The following is a 15,165-nucleotide window of genomic DNA, read 5'->3' on the forward strand; positions in this document are numbered from 1 at the left end:
TAATAATAATATCATCATTATTACCTTACTCTCTCCCATCATTCACCACAAATAGTAAATATCCTAAACATGAATATCATTATATTTCAAATCTTGTCCACCAATTATGTGCTGCTCCATAAAAGCGTTCTCTCTAGGTCTATACTTTTCCAGGAAAGGTTTTTGTTACAGTAACCCATTTAAGAAACTGACATCGGAAATCATGCTTAAATAGAACAGGCATACAAAATAGGACAGTATTTTAAACTGACATGCTTAAATAGAACAGGCATACAAAATAGGACAGTATTTTAACTGTAGAGAGTTGGGATCAACTTTCCTCTTCTGACAGAAAAAATAAGAGCCTGTAAAGTACAGATAGGATCGATTATTTTATTTGCATTTACTAAGCATCATTTTCACGTGACATGAAAAACTTGTAAGTCCTTTCTGAAATTACTCATTCGAACTAAAATAACCAAAGTGGGGGTGTAATTTCCTAGAAGACAGAGCTTTATTTTTCCAACCAAAGCTCAGAGCGATTTTCAAAATCAATTTCAGGAGAAATTTTCGGAACAAATACCAGTTATAACTTAGGTACAGCCAACAGTGGGAGTCCAGTCTGACGACAGGGACCTACAAGTCACGAGCTTCTGAGTCAGTCTCACCCCGAAACGAGCAGACACAGGTTTAGGCCTGATTTTATCACGACACTAAACACGGAGGCTCCTTTACGTAAAACAGCAGCTCAGGCTTCTACGGCCGCAGAGGAGCTGAGGTTCTGCTCCAGGGTCCCAATGCCCGCGGTGCGTCTGCAACTTAATCTCGACCTCGGAGCGCTGCGGCCCGAACCCCGGGGCGAGGAGGGCGGGGGCTCCGGCCCCAGCGGGCTCGTTCCGGCCCCAGCCGCCCGCCCGCCCGCCAAGGTGCCCCGGGCGGTCGCCTCAGCCCCGAGCGACCCGAGCCTCCGGGGGGCGGGCCCGGGCCCACCCCGCGGAAAGCTCGCCCTGAACGCGTCCTCTCCCTCGCCCCCGCCCGGCCCTCGCGGCCCCCGCCCTGCGGGGAAGGCTCTGCGGTTTCCTAACCCGGCCAAGGCCCGAGAGGCAGGGAAGCTGGAACCCGGGCCCGAGGGCCCGAGCGGCGGGGAACCTGCGCGCACCGGGGACGCTGAGGAACCGCGGGGGCGGCCGCGCTTGGGCAGGGCCCCGCACGACGCGCCCTGAGAGCGGCCTCCCTCCGCGAGCCCGGGGGCCCGGCCACGCACCCAGAGGCGGCAGGGGGGCGCGGCGGTCCGGGGCGTCGGGGCCACCGCCGAGCTCGGGCGCCGAGTCAGAGCCTCTCCTGCCCGGTCCGGAGGCCTAGGCGACGGCGGGGGACTCGGACGCCGGAAAGTGAGGAGGTTCCACCACCCAGGAGACGTTGAGGGCAGCACAGGAGAAGGAAGCCGGAGTGGCAGCGGTAGAATGACAGGAGTGTCGGTCACGTGACCAGGGGCATGTGACCACCCGGAAGGCGGAAGCCGGAAGCCGGAAGCCCGGAGCGTCAGACAGAGCCGGGCGCGGGGCGGCGCGCTCGGGAGCGAGGAGCTGCAGCCCGGGGGCGCGGCGATTCGGGCCCCCCCGCCCCCAGCGCGGACTGGCCGGTCCCGAGGGAGGGTAAAGCGGGGCGGCCACGTGGGGGTCCCCCCGAAACCCAGCGGGCCACTCCAGTGCCAAGGTACCCACTGGAGGCAGAGATCTTTTGAAAAGTTTAATTCAGTACTTTTAAATAGATGGACTTTCACTTGGATTTAACAGATCAGGGGAGCAGGCGTTCTTGTTGCGATTTTATATAGAAAACGGATGCTCAGACGTGGGTCATAAAAGTTATCTTGCCCTAGGGTTGCGGATTTAGCAAACAATGTCCCTTCCATGCAATAGTTGCAATTATACTAAAAAAATATGAGTTGTGTTGCCCCGGCCGGTACGGCTCAGTTGGTCGGGCGTCCTCCTGGGCACGGAAGGTCACGTGTGGGTTTGACACCTGGTCAAGGGCGCACCTGGTTGGGGTCCCCGGTGCGGGACGTGCGGAGGCAGCCGGTGGATGTTGCGCTCTCACATCCATGTTTCTTTCTCCCTTCCTCTCTCTCTCAAAATCATTAAACTATCCTTTAAATAATAATAATGATTCGTGTTTATCTAAAATTCAAAGTTTACAGGGCGCCCATTATTTTAACCTGACAATCCTACCTTGAGCCCAAGTTTTCCCCATTCCAAGGCTCGGCTGCGGTCTTTCCGATACTGAGTGACACCACTGGAATCTCCGCACCTAGTGGCCGGGTGTACCGAGCAGCGTATTTTTGTTGATAAGTACTGACAGGGATTTCTAAGTTAACCAATGCATCTCTACTACGAATGTTCAATCTAGCTGCTATGAATGTTCAATTTAGGCCAAGATTTAAAAACAATCAAAACCAATATTATACACTGATTATTAATACCTAAAATAATAGTATATAATATTGTATAATGTCTCTAATGCTGCTGTGACAAATTGTTGCAATTTTCCTGGCGTAAGCCAACACAGACTATCTGAGGTGGGTCTCACTGGACTATCTGGCAGGGCTGAGTTCCTTTTGGAGGCTCTGGGGGAGAATCTGCATCCTTGCCTTCTCCAGTGTTGAGAGGCTGCCCTGGCTTAGGACCCACTTCCTCCATCTTCAAAGTCAGCAACGTGGTACCGTATCTTTCTCTGAGGACAGCTGGGAAGGGTTCTCTGATTTTGTGGGCTCTGATATGATTAGATTAAGGCCCCCTGGATAATCGTAGCAACTCTCCCCATCTCGAGAGTGATGAAAACAGACATCCCTGTGTTCCCTTTTTTAAGTTAAACACTTTTAGTTTTTGTCCATTGAGGACAAGTATGAAATATGATGTCACAAGCCAAATCTTGCCTTAATCATTAGATGATTAGTTACCTCATAAGAAATCCACTTTAATTCTACATGACATAAAGAGGGATAATCCTTGCCTTAAGTTTGGGTATGGGTTTAGCATACATTTCTAGCCACAAAGCTGACTGGTACTAAAATGATGTTTTAAGGAACCTAAATAGATTAGGCGGACCATCTGCCTCTCAGTCGCATAGCCCAAGATTCCCTACCACACACCGCTAGTACAGAATTCTGCCAAGCAATCTATTTCCTTTATCATTGTATACTAAGCAATATATCACTTGAATCATTTCTTTCAGTTTTGATTTAGGATTAAATTTTAATTAGGAATACATTTCTACCTGTAGAGGGCAGTCGTAACATACCTAGACATTCAAAATAGGAGGCCCTACCTGAAATAGAGCACTAAATATCTGTGGATGAACTGCTGATCCACAAAACAGATAATCCTTTCGCTTGGATTAGTGTCACTTTCCAAGGCGGTCCCCAGGGGACTGAGACACAGCTCGTCATTAGCCAAATGAAGAGAAATAGAATGGATTTTGGGCTGGTGGTGTTAAAATCAGGTTACAGGACTCATTTGGATCCTTTATTATAAAACATGCCCAAGCTTTCCCAAGACAACTAACAATGCCTCCAGAAACATTTCTCCAGGCCATCCATATGGAAGCAATTTCTGCCCCTGCCTAGGGCTGAGGCATATAATGCAAATATTCACCAAACCACCAAAAAGGAAGGGGGCACCAAGGCTATGCATGATATCAAGGTAAGACAATCTCCTCAATCCACGATCCTTTCTTGACAAGGAAAGGGTTTATAGACAAAGAATATCAAACCTAAGAAAGCTTTAGAGCCATTGCTCGCTTTATCTTATTGATGTTATGTTGCTTTATCTTATTGATGTTATGTTAAAATTGTTTTCAAATCAACCCCAAGAGAAACACCAAGAACCTTAATGATAATTACCTCATCTGTGCAATTTTCCCCAACCTAAACAACTTCCCTTTACCAAGACAAATGACTCTTTATTTATGTTTTGTTTGTTTGTTTGTTTCAGGAGATAATATTTTAAAAAGCAGAAAACTTTGACAAATTTTATGGCTATTGCTATTAACCCTTGAATGTTTGTCTCTGATATAAAGATTATATCCCATATAGTAATAAAAGAAAAATTATAGACTACTTTCTACAAAATTGCCAGAGGAAAAAATTAATATATTAATTAAGGAACATAAGGACATTAAGAAGCAAAGGGGTGTTTTTCCTAAAATTGTAGTTTTATAAAGTGAATTTCCTAAGCATGAAATTCTACCACCAGATAACATTATTTCCCCAAAATGAGACAGTTTTCCTGCTTAGCATTGTGTGTATCTTTGTAAAAAGTACAGTTTAAGTCTGTAAGTCCTCTTAACTATTAATAGAATTATCTCTTAAAAGATTATTTGGTGTAGTGGGGGTGGGCATGTGTTAATGTCTAACAAATAATCAGCATAGCTCAGAATTAAATGCTGTAAGTCTGTCCAAATAAAAATGTTTTAATCTTGAAGACTAGAACTTAAGATTTAACCTTTAAAATTAAACAAAAAATAAATTAAAAAACAACTTTCCATATCCTATATATATATCAGAATGATTCAGACACTCATTGGGTAGCACAATGGATCTTGATTGTTCAGAAAAATCTTTAAAAATGACAAAAAAATCCTGTTTGCAAGTCTAAAAACAATATTGTAAAAATCCTGGTTGCTGTCAGTGAACTATTATGGTATGTGTTGTTTTTTTCTTACATAAGTTTTATTAACTCTCAGATTTTAAATTAATGGTTAGGAAAAAATATATCTAAGTCTCATCTCCACTGTTCAAAAGGTCTCATAAAATCATGTTTGCTTTCCTGCCAACATCAAACCAGCCTTTACAGAACCATAAAATCACTGCAAACATCCTAGCTAATTTATATTAAACTTTTGCCTTCTTACAAGGTAGAGATGTAAGTGAACTCTACTGGGAACATTAGATCGTAAACTTGTTAGAGGTTCTGTGTGAACTGTTTATTTCCATTCTGTGGGTAAAACCAATTCAGATTAGGCTTGAATCATTTGGGAGTTTATTTTGGAAACTTCTGTGGAATGGCTTTATAGCTACTGGATTTAAAATGACTGGAAAACGGGAATTTAAAATAAAGCAAATTATGTTGAAAGATAATAGTTTAAACCATGCAGAGACTATTGGGAATATATTCAAATATTCAAGAATGAAACCAAATTTTGCACTACATAAGTAATTTAATTTAACAACAACGATGTAATCAAATATGTTTTTCCATAAGAATATATTTTGTTTATATGATTTTGAATTCTCAACACTGAAAATTGTAAGGATTCATTTTCAAGTGATAGACCGAATTATTCCAAGAACTTTTATTCAAAATAAGACTGAAAATGAACTAATACATCATAAACATAGTCTTCACACATTTTTCTAACTGCCTGTTCAAATTGCATGTGATGAGAAGATAAAAGGAAACAGCAGGAAGGCAGGAACCTGGCTGCTCAGGAACCTGAGCCCAGGAGTCTGTGGGAGACTCTAGAAAAACAACTTGGCACTGACAGATTCCTGTCATTGCATCTCCATGTTCTCATTTCCAATTCCCAGAAGACAGAACTGGTCCAGTGTGGATTTAGTATCCACCCCTTGCACAGTCAGTCCTCGCCCTCCTGTAGATTATGAGACAGCCTTGAAGGAATTGTCCAGCACATGTTTTGAGCAACTACAGCTTTGAATCTGCCTATGGGTTTCCCAAAGCAGCCACAATGCTCAAAGAAGGCAGCCCTGATTTAGATGTTTGAGTACGGCATTTTTATGTTTGGCATTCACAAACTTTATACAGGCATACCTCATTTTATTGTGCTTTGCTTTATTGAACTTCACAGACAGTGTGCTTTTCAATATTGAAGGTTTGTGGGTTACTCTGTGTCAGGCAAGTCCATTGGTGCCATTCTTCCAACAGGCTCAGGTGATGGTTCCTTTAACAATAAAGTATTTTTAATTAATATATGTACATTGTGGGTTTTTGTAGACATAATGCTATTGCACACTTAAAAGACCCCTGTATAATGTAAACCTAACTTTTATATGCACTAGGAAACCAAAAATGTCACTTTATTGCTGTGGTCTGGAATGGAACCCACATTATCTCCCAGTTATGCCTGTAAACACATCTCAGAGATAAATCCACACATCTCCTCTGTTTATGCCCTGTTTAGCAAAGCTCTGTGGATGGGCCCCATAGCAACTAAAGTCTAGAGTCACCAAGCACCCCACCTCCACCCCAGGGGACACAGGTGGACTGTGAAGGTTTTGTGTGACTCTCGCTGCTCTCTTGAGTCAGACAGAGTGATCATCTGATAACCCAGACACACTGGAACATGAATATTTTTACCTATAAGTCATCACTAAAAGTTACTCAAGGCTGTGCAAAAATAGTTGAGCAAAGTAAGACCAAACAGTATGCATCAAACATTACCAGAAAGAAATGATGAAAGCATCTGGTATCATGAAGTTCACACATCTCCCAGTTCTGTAATAAATCTGCTCTCTCCATGTCTGCAAGTTGAATTTAGCCCCATTTATTTGAGACTTTCATCTGTGACCTTTTGCCCAGGAGGTCACATGTTGGGAAGGATATATTTTTTGAAGTTTTAGTTGAAAAGAGAGCTTTATTTCCATCAGCACCTTCCAAGGAGGACATGCATTTAATTATATAGACACTTTGTTGCTGGTTTAAAAAATGAGCATATGATCAGCCAATAAACGCCATTAGTCTGGGCCAAACTGGGATATAAGAGAAGCCTGCCTTCCTCTCTCTCTCCCCCACCCCTCACCTTATCCCCTTCCGCAACATCCCCAGGCACACCCTAGGCACCTCATTCTCTCATTCCGGCCTGGTTTCTCCCATTAGAAAAAAAATAAAGTTGAAATTTATTTGCACTTAGGTGTAAAATAATTAATATATTGTTGCTCACAAAATCTACAGGGAATGCTAATATTAGATCCAAAGGAATGAACTTCCAGTAGTGTAATTTGGGACATATAAAATTTGAGCAGGTGAGAGGCCTGGTGTTTGGGGCTGTTTCTGGCCCCTTCTCAGAAGCTGCGCTCAAGCCTGGTCCAAATCCCAGCCCCATCTGGCACTGGCTTCTACTGTTGATCACTGAGAAACTGCAGCATTCCTGGTGTCCCCCCTTCACTTCAAAGCCTCCTCTTTTTCTGTGCGGCAATGGCCAAAGGCCAGGTTATAACTCTACTTGACTCATCCATCAGAAATTGGCTGGTTCTTAGATACATGAAATCACAAAGGGTTGGAAATCAGGGCAGCAAACGGCTCACTACATTTTCAAATTCCATCTCACTGAGTCAAGGTTCAGAGCTCACAGCCCTCCACCTCATACCCAGACACAATAACCATTCTGAGGAGCCCAAGAGCAAAATGGGCTCTTCTTTTCTGATACTTTTTAGAAGCAAGACTGAAGAGAGTGATAGAATGGCAAATGGTGACATCTGGTGGAAATTCACGCACTGCAGGATTTCAAACCGGTAAAAACCCAAGGCTCAGTTGTAACTAACTGAAATCTGATTACTCGAAAACATCTTTTTTCCAACTGAAAAAGTTCAGTAATGTGCATCCTTTCAGTATACCCAGGTACAAACTGTCCCCAGGCAACTAAGTACTGCTTTTATAATTGAGGTCCAAGTTCAGTTTAATTATCTGAGTTTGGTTTTATCATCTATAAAATCAAGACAATAATACCTGTCACATGTAATTTCACGAGTTGTTGTTTTTTAATCAGATACTTTGAATTTTTTTAAAAAGCCAGTCTGGCCCGGCTGGGCGTGGCTCAGCGGTTGAGCGTCGACCTGGGATCCAGGCGATCAGGGTTCGATTCCCAGTCAGGGCACATGCCCGGTTGTGGGCTTAATCAATGACTCTCTCATCATTGATGTTTCTGTCTCTCTCTCTCTCTCTCTCTCTCTCTCTCTCTCCCCTCCTCTCCTTTCCTCTCTCTGAAATCAATAAAGATATATTTTTAAAAAATAAAAAAATTAAAAAATTAAAATAAAAAGCCAGTCTGCATCCCTGGATCCAGGCTTCCCATTCATCCGGCACTGCTGTCCTGGGGAACCCCTGGAATCCATATGTTTGTAGCCAGTTTATCCCACAACAGTTGTTAACCTAGTTAATTCCAAGCTACAGGCCGGGCCTCGCACCTACTGGGCCCATGGTTAAGAGCCCAGACAATATTGATTGGCCAGTTGATTAGTAGACAGAAGTGCATTATTTCCCTGCTTTATTCCCACCATCTGGGTGAAACCTTAAAGATATTCATTTTTCTCTTGACCTCTTTAAGCTAAAGTCATTGTTAAAATCTTCCTTTAGCCAAATGTCTCATGTGTCTTGAAGGAATTTAATAATAGTTATGAATCTTGAATGGCCCCAAAATGTGTAATTTCAAAGCAGTACCAAACTCCAGCTTCCTCAAGAAAAACATCCTTTCTAAAATGCCAAGCAAAGCAATTTAATTCAGTCGAGTCCAACTCAAAGAAATCCATGATTGCTAACAAGTTCACTGAGCAGCCAGGCCAGAGAGGAAGAAAGCTTTAGAACAACAGGGCCCGCACAGCCCAAGAGAGGCTCACACAAAGCCCCGTTTATGAGGAACCACTGGACAGGCTGCAAAGCCCAGGCAGCCTTCCTGAGGCCCGTCACAGACTGTCCACTTTGGACAGAACAATGACTTCCCTTGTTCTTGCCATTTTGTTTGTTTATTTTTGTGCCCGTCAGTGTGAAATCGGTGGGTCTGGCCAGGGGCTGATGGGAACAAATAGAGTGCAGGCTCTCCGAGCAAGGCGGGCCCAGGTTCCCTCTTGCATCAGGCCTCTCTCAGCACATTCCCATGAGGCTTGCACATGGAATCGCGGCAGCTTCTATCCCATAGTTTCTATCTATAGGAATGTAAGAAGAGAGAAGATACAGTGTTTAAAATCATGTCCTTTTTAAAAATATTTTTATTATGGAAAATGTCAAACATACATCAAAGTGGAGAAAAATAGCATAATAAAACCCTGCGTACCCATTACCCAGCGTTAATAACTATCAACTCCAGATCATGTCCTTTCTACATCCATTCATATAACAAGAACTGAGTACACACTGTGTCCTAGTACTGCTTCAGGTTTTGGGAAGACAGTTCTAAATAAGGCAAAGCTCTGATACTCACAGGGCTTAGAGTCTAAAGGGGAACCGAGGCCACAGTACAGTGCAAGCAGTGTCAGGATAAGAGAAAGCAGACAGGCAGCTAACCCACCTTGGGAAAGCGTCCCCAAGGAAATGGCATGCAAGCCAAGACTTGAGGGCTAAATAGGAGATTGCCCTGGGGGAGAAGAGGAGGAGCAAATTGGGAAAGGGGCGTGATTTGAGCAGAGGGAACAGTTTTAAATGAAGTGCCTAGAACAGGACTGAACAAGAGGATTTTAGGAACTGAAGGAACCTTAATGTGATTGAAGCTTTGGGTACAAAGGAATAGTGAGAATTGTGGGTAAGTAAACAGAGTGCAGAGCAACAACTCAAGAAAAGGTCTTTACGCCACACTAAGTACGGTAGAGAAATAAGGAGCCAATTCACGGTTAGAGGGAGGCAAGTAACATGATCACGTTTGCCTTTTGGAAAGATCACTCCATCCACAGGGTCGGGGAGAGGTTGCAGTGGACATAGGCGCTGTGTAGGCTCCAGGCAGGAATTGTGTAAGGAGGCTGCTGTAATTTAATTAAGAGAGCTGGGGAAGTCACCATGGGGATGCTGCTAAGTGCATGCTTGGGGAGGCAGGCTGTCTCTGGGGCTCTCTCCAGGGGTTTTGCTCTGCTGTAACAATCCCCTTCCTGCTCTCTGGAGATACAGAATGTTACCGAAGAAAGAACACAGGCTCAAAGGTTCCTTAAAAATATAGAAACAGAACGAGCGTATGGCCCATCCATTCTACTTCTGGGTATTTATCCAAAGAAAAAGAAAACACAAATTCAAAAAGACATGTGCTGTATTCATTGCAGCATTATTTACATTCGCCAAAATATGGAAGCAGCCTTGGCGGGCGTTGACAGATGAATGGATAAAGATGTAATGTATATAAATTCCACATATATTACATTGTATATTCCATAGATGTAATGGAATATTACTCAGCAGTAAAAAATAATGAAACCTTGCTATTTGCAACAACATAGATTGACCTAGAGAGACAGGGAAAGACAAATACTGTACGATTTCACTCATATAGGGAATTTTAAAAAAATACAAATAAACAAAACAGAAAGAGACTAAAAAATACAGAGAACAAACTGATGGTTCCCAGAGGGGAAAGGGTGGAGGAATGAGTGGAAAATGTGAAGGGGAATGAAAGGTACAAACTCTCAGTTACAAAATAAATAAGCTATAGGGACATAAAGTACAGCATAGGGAATATAGTCAGTAACATTGTGATAACTTTGCATAGCCCACACCCTGAAGGGTTTTGAGTATCATATTAAATAACATAAAGTTTACCATGTTAACTATTTTTAAGTGCATAATTCAGTGGCATTAAATACAGCCATAAGGTTGTGTAACCATCGCCACCATCTATTTCCAGAACTTTTTCATCAATTCAAACATTCTGCATCCATTAAACAATAACTCCCCGTTATCCTCTCTCCCCAGCCCCTGGTAACCACTTTCTACCTATATGAATTTGCCTAATTTTGGTACTTCATATAAATAGAATTATACAGTATTTGTGTGTGTTTTCTGGTTTTTAAATATATGTGTTGTTGTTGTTGTTACTCTTCAGCTGAGGATATTTTTACCATTGATTTTTAGAGAGAGAAGGGAGAGGAAAGGGGGGTGGACATCCATTGGCTGCCTCCAGTGCAGCTGCGTCCTGCACACCTCTGGCATGCACCAGGGATCCAGCCCTGGGCACGTGCCCTGACCACACCCTGACTGGGAATCGAACCAGTGACTTTTCAGCGCACCAGACGATGCTTAACCAACTGTGCCACACCTGCCAGGGCCAATATTTGTTCTTTTGTGTCTGGCTTTTTTCACTTAGTATTACGTTTTCAAGGTTCATTCATGTGGTGGTATGTATCAGAATTCCATTCCTTTTTATGGTTGAATGATATTGAAGTTTGTTTGTTAATTCATTTGTCCAACAAATATGTATTGAGCATTTTGTTAAGGGTCAAACATTGTTCTAGGCACTATTGATATAGCAATAAACAAAATCATACACATAAACAAGTGACGATATTGGATGTCAGATGGCAATAAGTGCTGTATAAGAAAAGGGGGTCTTAGAGGTAGGGTGGGAACATTCACTTGGTGCCTTGAGGGCTGGTGTAAGGACTTTGGATTTTACTCTGAAATAAGAAGCCAATTGAAAGTTTGAAGTTGCAGCATGACATCATCTGACCTACATTTAGAAGGATGTCTGGCTTCCGTATTGAGACTATACTAAAAATTAGGATAAGGCAAAGGAGAAGAAATACCAGTTGTGGGGATATTCTAATAGTCCAGGTGAAAGATGATAGATAGTACTCCCATTAGGGTGTATTAGCCAAGGTTCTCCAGGCTACCAGGACCAACAGGATATATTGGAGGCTGGCAAGTCTGAAGTCTGTAGGGCAAGCCAGCAGGTTGGAAGCTCAGTCGGGGTTTCCACGTTTCAGTCTTGTGGCCAAATACCTTCTGAGGGAGAAACTAGTCCATGCCTCTTCCTAGCTTCTGGTGTTGCTGGCAACCTGGCATCCCTTGGCCTGTAGGTGCATCCCTGTGATCTCCGCCTTCATCTTCACACGGCGTTCTTCCTGTGTGCATGTCTGTGTTTAAATCTCCCTTTTTTATAAGGACACCAGCCGTACTAGATTAGGGGCCCACCCTACTCCATAAAGGATGCTTCCTTTATGAAATGGTACTACTTGGGAGTAAATGAAAAATTTCAATTTGCCTTTCAAGGGATGAGACTTTGTATTGACTCGGAGCACTGTGCTTTTCTGCTCTGTGTGGTTCAATAGCCAACATGATTAATCAGGAAAGTGGATATTCCATCAGAATAAAGTATTCCCTAAGGAGCAGTGCTTTCAGGAACACAGATTCCAAGATGATTCCATTTTGTGGCTAACATCTTTGAAACCTGCAGGCTGTCCTCTAGAATCTAGAGGCCTAAACGAGAGAATGAACTCTCTGGAAAGACCTCAGGCAGGTCTTTCCTCAGGTAAGTTTGCTCAGATAGAACTTTGTGGCTACATTGATACTGTGTAGCTCTGTCCTTGCCGCAAGGGCCAAAAGAAGTAAGTGGATTTTAGCACCCTCCACTTACCATGCTTCACCCCCCCCCCGCCCCCCACTAATTAAAGCCAGAACTGGGGAGAGGCTGCTGATGTGGGGAGGAAACACCACTCTAGGGAAGGGTGAAAGGGGACTGTCTCCAGAAGAGCAAAGGAGCCCGAGCTTTGTGTTTCTGGGACTGAGTCTGGGACTTTAATTCTGCTTGAATATTTCCTCTATTTCCCTCACAAGTGTCTCTGTCTTGAAGCACAGGACCGAAGCAAAATGCCTAATGAAGCGTGGAGGGAAGCGGGGGCGGGAAGGGTTGCAAATGTCTTAGAAAGAAGGGCTGCTGCGAGAGGGGAAGAGAGTCAGAACACAGGGTCACACATTCTCACAAAACCGTCTGGAAGCAGAGCCGGAGACGCAAAGTCTGGGACCCCCGAAAGGCCCGTGGAGGTTTCGTGGAGTGGGGCGTGTGTCGCAGAAGGGTGCCTGCCGCTCACTTTCGTCGTTTTCCGCTTTGTCCAAGCCTTTGCGTGAAAGCCTAGCTCTGAGTCGCCGGGGACCGAGCGCGTTCTCTCTAAACTTCCTTAGCACGGAGTCCGCCCGACGCCCACGTCCCCGAGCTCCCCGAGGCCGCGCGACACCCCGCTCCAGGCGCTCGGCCCCTGCCGCTGCCCGCCACCCCGCGGGTGCCCGGGTCCAGCCGCGCCAAGGCGGCGAGCTCGCTTGGGGTCCGCTGAGCCCCCACCCCAAACCCCAGCCGAAGGGCCGCGTCCCTTGCGGTCCTCCCCTGGCGAGAAGAACGCCGGGCACCAAGGCCGGCTCTGAGCCTTTTCCAAATCGCTCCTGCCCCCCCCGCCCCCCCCCTCGAGCGAGCTGCTGGCGATTCTCCAGAAGCCTCCCGAGCTCCCAGCTCCAACCGCTGAAATAAACGTGCGGCGCCAGAAAGCGGGGGCAGGGGCGAGAAGAGCCACAGGACTAGGAGAGCGACCCGGTTCTCCGGGAAAAGTAATGAGGGGAAATGAAAGAGTGTGTGAACTTACTCGGAAATGCAAGCCGAGCTCCAACCTCTCCCGGGGCGCATACAAACGAGCGAAAGACAAATCCGCCAGCGCGCTCGGCAGCTCCCCAGAAAGGGCCTCATGAATGAGAACGGGTTGCTAGGTTTCCTCCCTCCCTCTTGACAATCGCTTCCCACAAGACTTCCCCCGGGGAAAGGAAACACGGCGGCCGCGGGCGCTGCGGAGCGGTGGAATCGCGCCCGGCCGCCTTCAGGACCCTGGAGAGCGGCCGCAGGGCCCCTGAGACCCGCGCCCCGCGCCCCGCGCGCCGGACCCCCTGGCGCGCGCCCAGCCGGCCTGTCACTTTCACGCCGCTTCCCTCCTCCACCTTCGTGTTTCTTGGCCACGGCCACTCCTGCTTTTCACAGTCGGATTAAAGTGCCTTTTTGTGTTGCTCGAGGGGGCTGTTTGGATTGGCCGGGCTGGGTTCCGGTTTGAAACTTCGATACAAGTTAGCGGACCAAGAAGCCCTGAGAGCTTCTCAAAACCCGCGACCTCGGAAAGCCGCCGCGCTCAACCCCTTTACTTTATAAAGGACCCAGATAGTCTGAGAGTAAGAGACTTTCCCGAGGTTAGCCGTCAAGTTAGTCGCGAGTCTGAGCCCAGGACCCTGGACTTCTAACTTCTCAATTAATCCTTCCTTCGACTTTCCAAGGAGAAAAGCAAGGGTTTTACCTTCCCCCCGGCCACTAGGTCTCCTAAGCAACAAGTGGCAGGTGGAAAGGCCCGTGTTCCAGAGACTAAGATGGGCACAGAAAGTGCAGGAAGAGGGCCTGTGCGGAGTGTATCCTTAATTAAGGGCCCCGACAGGTCTGCCGTCCCACCGACCCCACCCAGCACAACCAAAGCCAGTTCAGCCAGGCCCTTTCCCCCTCCAGCCCGAGGCGCGTGTGGGATCCCTCTCCCAGGCACCTATCCCAGCAGAAACTGGTAACCAATTTCCACCTTCTGTGCCTCTGGCAGGTAGAGCTCTAGGTGGCAAAGGGCAGAGAAAGAGAGAGGGCGAGAGACAGGGGAGGAAGAACGAGGGTTGCAAAAGTGAACTAGGAGATTTTCACCCAAATCCTAAAGAATCAAGAGATGTGCGCGCAGGCCCTTCGGTACGCGGCACGTGGCCTCTGTGTGCATACGGATCCCCTGAGAATGTTAACACCAGATTCTGATGCAGGAGGTGCGGTAGGGTCGACGATTCTGCGTTTTTAACAACTTTTTAGGGAAGCGGCTGCTCCAGGGACCGCACTTGGAATGGCCTGGTGTTAGAAAGAGGGGAGTGGGGGGCAAGGGAGGCGGGGGGAGGGGAAGAAAGGGGGGGAAGGAAAGTGAGGGGCAGAGAACCTAACCAGAGGCCTTTTCTTTTGCCCTCACCAACCTTCTCTTGCATCCCCAAAGTAGTGCTGCAGTAAAGACACGAGGGCGCGTTTTCCTCAGTCCGTGTGTACCTGGACCCAGCAGGAACCGCACGCCGGTTTGTCTCTCCCCTCCTCCCACCCCTCCCCCTTCCCTTCTCCGGCCCCGCGCAGATCCCAGATTCCCCCGCCGCCCCGAAGCTGCTCGGCCTCCTTCTAGCGCGCTCTCCAACCCCGCGCGGTTCTCTCGCCTCCCCGGAGACCCCTCCTGAGGCTCCGCGGCGGCCGCTTCCCGCCCGGCCAGCGGCGGGGCTCGCGGGGCGCCTCTCGCTGCCTGGCCGACCCCCGGGGGACCCCTGCGCCGGGAAGGGGACGCCAGCGCTGGGCAGCGCTCGTCGGTGCCCGTGAGTACCGTCGTCCCCACCATGCCCCTCCCTGGCCTCACCCGGACGCCCGCAGGGCCCCAGCTCCTCCCTAACCCCCACC

General features: G+C 46.6%; 1 protein-coding gene across 4 annotated transcripts in view; it reads right to left on the minus strand.

Annotated features, from left to right (window-relative positions):
• Positions 1-13,454, minus strand: part of ATP6V1H (ATPase H+ transporting V1 subunit H) — a 70,665-nt gene extending 57,211 nt beyond the window's left edge. Inside the window, exons 1-2 of one of the 4 annotated variants that reach the window (XM_081117013.1) lie at positions 13,316-13,454; positions 5,805-5,934 (exon numbers count right to left, since the gene is read on the minus strand). The gene's annotated coding sequence lies outside the window, so the exon portion shown is untranslated. Of the gene's footprint in view, positions 1-562; positions 604-647; positions 833-1,243; positions 1,480-5,804; positions 5,935-13,315 lie in introns of those variants that run through there. The other 3 variants (XM_081117010.1, XM_081117012.1, XM_081117011.1) reach the window with 3 other exon arrangements.
• Between the last annotated feature and the right edge of the window lie 1,711 nt (positions 13,455-15,165).

The sequence above is a fragment of the Miniopterus schreibersii genome (assembly GCF_964146895.1).
Source record: "Miniopterus schreibersii genome assembly, chromosome: 17".
NCBI lineage: Eukaryota > Metazoa > Chordata > Mammalia > Chiroptera > Miniopteridae > Miniopterus > Miniopterus schreibersii.